The sequence below is a fragment of the Cricetulus griseus genome, chromosome 3 (genome assembly GCF_003668045.3).
Source record: "Cricetulus griseus strain 17A/GY chromosome 3, alternate assembly CriGri-PICRH-1.0, whole genome shotgun sequence".
NCBI classification, from domain to species: Eukaryota; Metazoa; Chordata; class Mammalia; order Rodentia; family Cricetidae; genus Cricetulus; species Cricetulus griseus.
The window spans coordinates 35,654,701-35,661,048 of NC_048596.1; the positions used below are offsets into that span (position 1 = coordinate 35,654,701).

The following is a 6,348-nucleotide window of genomic DNA, read 5'->3' on the forward strand; positions in this document are numbered from 1 at the left end:
CAAATGTATTTATTTCTTTAGCTTAGAACATCTGTTAGTTTGATAAGGCTAGTCCTTATGGAGTATTTCTTGCCAAGTTGTAAATAGAAAAATATTGCCAATAAGAATTTAGTCTTAGTTCGAATGTAAAAAGAAATTAAAAAATTTTAAAAAATGGCAAAAAAGAATTTAGTCTAAGAATATGTTTTCCTATCCAAGGAGATATATGTATTATATTATAATTATATATAAATATAATATATATAATATAATTATATTATATTATAATACATATATAATACAATTATAGAAAAGATGCATGCTATATATGTGACTGGACATTTTCTAGAAAATTTTCTAAACCCTGTGAAGAAACTGAGATACAACAAGGACATCGTAGTTACTAAATGGTGGGAAGAAAAGATCATGACCCAAGCAATGTGGCCCAGAAGTCTGCTTCCTTAGTTGCTGTCCTGGCTGCCTCAATGAGAGTGGATGGTGGTTTAGCCTCTAAGCCTTTTAAGTTCCCAGAACCGAAAGCCTCTTGTGAAGAGATGGCTAAGCAAGGCAGAAGGGGGCACTTCCTAATGATGATAGACAAACTGCCCCAATGAGAAATCATTGAAAAATAATGGGCAACTATGCACAGGTCTTTTTTTCCCCTAGAGGCAAGAAAATGGCTTGAAATACCATTGGAAAGTCCCTACCCATCCAGGCTGCTACTGTAGCTTATAAAGTTTGTGTGCTGGATAAGGGAGCCTCACATCTGGGTCACATACTTATTCCTAAACTAGCAAAGAGCAAGGAAAGAAACTTGAGAGTATATGGAAAGAGGGTTGTTCAAAGTATGTTAAATATGGAAACAGCCTAATGTAATCTGGTATAACAGAACGCAAAGAAGATGGTGAGTGTTCATAGCCAAGTACAGACATAGAGGAAGGGAGGGAGGGAGGGAGAGAGGGAGGGAGGAGGGAGGGAGGGAGGGAGGGAGGGAGGGAGGGAGGGAGGGAGGGGGAGGAAGGGAGGGGAGGGAGGGAGGGAGGAATCCTCAGGCCCCAGACAGGTCTCAAGACCCCTTCCCAGAAGAGAATAAGGTGGGAAATTAGAACTCAAAGGCCAATACCAGCTTCACATAATACAGGCTTTTGTTCTAACTGGTTCTTAGGAGCAGGGTTCAAAAGAAACCAGCCAGGGTGCACCTGATGTCTCATTTGTCCTTGGAAATCTCCCAGAACTATGCAATAGAATGAGCTAGCCCCTTTCCAAGCAAACAAGCAGAAGGGCTGTCAGGGAACCTCCTAGTCTTTAAGGCCTTCACCTGTCACCCTGAAGCAGTCCCCTGCCTGTGAACTCCTTTCCTACAGTCCATTTTTTTATATATATAATACAGGGTCTCTCTATGTATCCTTCAATGTCCCGAAGCTTGCTGTATGAACCAGGGTAGCCTCAAACTCACAGAGCTCTGCCTGCCTCTGCCTCCGGAGTGCTGGGACTAAAGGCATGCGCCACCACACCTCTTCTACAATCCGACTCTGCTGTGCACACACTGAGCACTGTTTGCCATGGGCCCCACCCCAGCATCTATATTATACTATACATGAACTGACAGAACATGATTGGCAAATGGATAGAAGAGGAGAGGAATGGAAAGAGAGGGGACAGTTTAACGTGTCCGTATTCCCTGATAACAGTTGCCAGTCACACTCAGAAGCAACCTGATCGGTTGAAGGAGCCTTGATGATGGTAAAATGCCCAATGGCTTCAGAAACTGCACTTTGAGCCTGCCACTCAGCCCTGGCTCGAAGATAACTCTAGGGATTGTCCTTGATGAGTAATTATTTCCAGGTGCCGAATATTGGATAAATACATTTGTCTTCCTAGAAAGTTCAGGAGGTTTTTTGTTTTTTTGTTTTTTGTTTTTTTAAGTGGGAAACTATAAAACTCCAAGTGGATTTGCGTCTTCTGCATCAGTCCTGCTCATCTGTCCTTATTGGAGTAACAAGATCCAGACAAACTGGAACACTCATTAATTTCTCTCTGGAGCTGGATTTCCTATGGGAGAGGTGGGTAAGTGACATTCCAAAAGAGATTTCTGTGATTTATGTCTGTGTATCCATACAGTATTCATACAGTCTTTAGAGAACCCAGTACAACCCATGGAGGCTCCTTTTGTCTCATTTTGAACATATTTCCTAGAAAAGTAATTTTTGTAGGCAAATTTAAAAAATAAAAAGGAGATAGTATTCAAGTGGAAATGTAGAGAGGTTAAGGAAAATGTTTTCCTTGGTTTCCAATGTTTAGAAACTGTCTCACTGGGAAACATATGCTTCTATACATACATCATACATCTCTATTGTGTGTGTGTGTGTGTGTGTGTGTGTGTAAACCTTCTTCGTAGTACCATGTGTGTCACAGGAAACACAGATATGCTGTTTTTACCTAGCACAACCAAACAAGGTTTTTGAACCCAAAGTGGCTTCCTAAGGGAGTTGTCATGCCCTGCCAGGCCCCTGTGATCTACACTAGCTCTTCTGACTCTGAGAAGCCTGTAAAGAAACAGAAAGGCTGTCTCCACGAAGACAGTAGTATATGCTTATAAAATCCCAGCACATCATCTTCTTTGAAAACATAGGGTGGCTTTGCACTGGACAGGGAGTCAAAGCCCGGAACTCAGCCTCATGGATGCTGTGAATCTCAACCTGGCCTCACTGGCGCGTCCCACCCATCCCACCTCAAGTCTGTGGATGTGAGTCACTTCCTCAGAAAGCCTTTTCCCTATGAGTCAGGCCACTCAGTTCCGACATTGACTGAATCTTGTGCTTTTCATCAGGGTACTTGCCAGCTTGTAATCTGTCTTATCTGTTTTTATTCTCAGGTTTGAATCTACTGCCAGACCTCCACTACATGACCCCAGCCTGATGGGGAATGTACTGTGTATGTTTCTCTTATTGATTATTAAATAAAATAATGTTTGGCCAATGAGACAGCAAGTTAGGAATAGGAGTCAAAGAGGATTCTGGGAAATGTAGTAGATTAATGGTGATCCAGGCAGGAAGTGACCTAGCAAGAGACTCATATTTAAAGAAAGAGAAACAGGAAGCGTCACTCTTTTCCCCTCGGCTCCTGCTCCAGCGGCACAATGTGATCCACCGGCAAGGAGGGATGCCAATAAGGCATCCAATAAGATAAGTCTTATAAAATATATAGGTTTATGATAGTTAAGATTGAACTAGCAGATGAGAATCCTAGTCATTGGCCAAGTAGCTTTGAATCTAATACATGTTTCTGTGTATTCATTTGGGCCTAACTCGGGCTGGCGTAAAGCTCACATGCAGCGGTGGGGCTCAGGCGGCTTTTGGCAGAAAGATTTATCATAACACCAGCCTCTTTTGGTCCCTTTGCTATCCCAGTTCCTAGGGCTCGCCTGACATTCAAAAGGTGCTCAGTAAACATTGATGCGTGGTTGGCTGAATTAATAATAGATGGACGTGAGGTTCACTGGCCATCAGTCCGAGGTGTCAGGTACAGGGGCGCTCACTGAAAGGCTTTCTCTAACTGCTCCTTCCTCCTTTCTTCTTCAGCAACGTGAGGATGTGGACTATAGACCTGACTTCTGGGTCCCAGGCCTGAGAAGCTCTCAGAATATCAGCCAGTGCCAGAAAGCCTTTCCCCTAGTGGCTAAGCAACCCTCCATTGCTCATTCTGCTTTCTGCTCTCTTTAAAGGGGACAGTGTGACCAGAAGTGGCTGGTGGCCTTTGCAACAGCAGGGGGATTTGGGAGAGGATGTCCCAGAGTGCCTCCGTGGCTGTGAGAAATGGCTGAAGCATAAGCACAAGGAAGACATTTTGGGGAACATCATCGTTCACCTCGGGAGTGATGGGTTGTTGTTTTTTTCCTAATGCTTAAAATTAGAGACTACACACACTCATTTTATTTTTTATTGGGTTTTTGGGTTTTGTTCTGTTTCTTGGTTGGTTTGGTTTGGGTTTTTGAAACAGAGTTTCTCTGTGTAGCCTTAGCTGTCCTGGCACTCACTTTGTAGACCAAACCAGCCTCACAACTCACAAAGACCCACCTTCCTCTGCCTCCTAAGTGCTGGGATTTAAGACGTGTGCCACCACACCTAGCACACATACCCATTTTAAAGAAATAAATAAAAGTGACATGTAAAGGTTACATGGGCAGGCTACAGAATATTTAAGGGCAGCCTTTTTTTTTACTTTTTTTTATTTGAATTACAAACAAGATTGTATTATATGACAATCTCAGTTCCCTTCTTCCTCCCTTCCTCCCCTATCATCCCCCCAACTAAAACCCTACCTATCACATAGCCTTTCTTCTAATCTACACCCGACTCAACCTTTCTGCTCCCTCATGACCTCTGCATCCTTCCTTTTCTTCTCTGAACTGTAAGCCAGATCCAATTAAATGTTTTCCTTTTTAAGAGTTGCTGTCCTCTTTTTTGTGGTGCCTCCTAGGTGGTCGGCTGTGTGAAGATGAAGCTCAGTATCTCCTTCCCCACCATCAGAACCACCAGAAACTCAAGCTTTGGACATTCTGTGAGAATCGCATAGCCACAGAGGTAGCTGCTGATGCTCTGGGGGAAGAGTAGAAGGGTTGTGTGGTCCAATTCAGTGGCAGGAATGACAAGGTTTTCACATAAAGCAAGGTCTTTTGACCCATGACAGAGAACACCTGCTGTTGATTAAGGGGCATTTTTGTTACAGACCAAGGAGAACTGGAGAGAGGAAGCACTGAGGATACATCATGGATGCCAATCTGAGTGTTCTCAACTTGGTTATTATAAAAAAAAGAGAGAGAGAGAGAGAGAGAGAGAAAGAGAGAGAAGGATATTCTGGGACTAACAGATACTACTGGTTCCTCATCAGTTGGGACCTAAAAGAGCTAGCAGACTCTGAAAGCTTTTTAATCTCTCTAAAGATGATTTCTACCAATATGTGGGAAAGCCTTTAAACAAAAAAGGTAAGAAGTCCAGGACCAAAATGCCCAAGACTCAGCATCTTGTTACTTCACGTGTCCTACAACACAAATGCAGTCGTATTGCTCGGAAGAAACAACGAACAAAGAAAAACGAGGAGGCTGCAGAATATACTAAAATTTTGGCCAAGAGAATGAAGCCAAAGAAAATGCCAGAAACAGATCACCAAGAGATGGAGGCTGTCCTTACTGACAGCTTCTACTTCTAAGTCTTAGTCCAGTCAAAAATATGCCTTTAAGGGTAACAAAGAAATAATCATACATTGAAAAAAAAGAGTTGCTGTGGTCATGGTGTCTCTTCACAGCAATAAAAATCCTAAGACAGAAGTCAAATAGGGACAGGGGCCTGGATGCCAGCTTTCAGGGGGATAGCAGTGTTAATGGGGAGTAAGTTCTGCCTGCCAGACGAATGGCAATGGCTTTCTTCCACAGACTTCGAGCTGTGGGGTGGCCTCCTTTGTGGTAAAATACCCTAATCATATCCCACCCATCCCAGCCTTTCCCATATACGTGTGTGTGTGTGTGTGTGTGTGTGTGTGTGTGTGTGTGTGTGTATACATATATATTAACATCAAACAAGTCTTATATCCCTTACATGTAGACCAATGCACACCTTGACCCAAATTCTTCTTCAATGAAGTAATGTCTAACACTGCTCTAGTGAGATGGTAATGCTGGACTGGAGAATTGCCTGGGAGTTCATGGGCAATCTAGTACACAGCATAGCAGAAGCAAGAGAGACTCAGCCTCAACAAAGCAGGAGGGGAAAACCAATTCCCCAAAGTTCCACATGTACACAGTAGCATGCATGTTACACATGTACACCGTAGCATGCATGTTACACATGTACACAGTAGCATGCATGTTACACATGTACACCACAGCATGCATGTTACACATGTACACCACAGCATGCATGTTACACATGTACACCACAGCATGCATGTTACACATGTACACAGTGCATGCACATGTACACCACAGCATGCATGTTACACATGTACACAGTAGCATGCATGCTCCACATGTACACCACAGCATGCATGTTACACATGTACACAGTAGCATGCATGTTACACATGTACACCACAGCATGCATGCTCCACATGTACAACACAGCATGCATGCTCCACATGTACACAGTAGCATGCATGTTACACATGCACACAGTAGCATGCATGTTCCACATGTACACAGTAGCATGCATGTTACACATGTATACCACAGCATGCATGCTCCACATGTACACCACAGCATGCATGTTACACATGTACACCACGGCATGCATGTTACACATGTACACCACAGCATGCATGTTACACATGTACACCACAGCATGCATGTTACACATGTACACCACAGCATGCATG

The 6,348-nt window shown here is 43.3% G+C and overlaps 1 long non-coding RNA gene across 1 annotated transcript; it reads left to right on the forward strand.

The window, feature by feature from the left end:
* The first annotated feature begins 3,263 nt into the window (after positions 1-3,263).
* Positions 3,264-5,500, forward strand: LOC113834752. Its single transcript, XR_004769460.1, has 3 exons — positions 3,264-3,860; positions 4,459-4,562; positions 4,708-5,500. It is a non-coding gene; the product is annotated as an uncharacterized LOC113834752 (long non-coding RNA).
* The last annotated feature ends 848 nt before the right edge of the window (positions 5,501-6,348 follow it).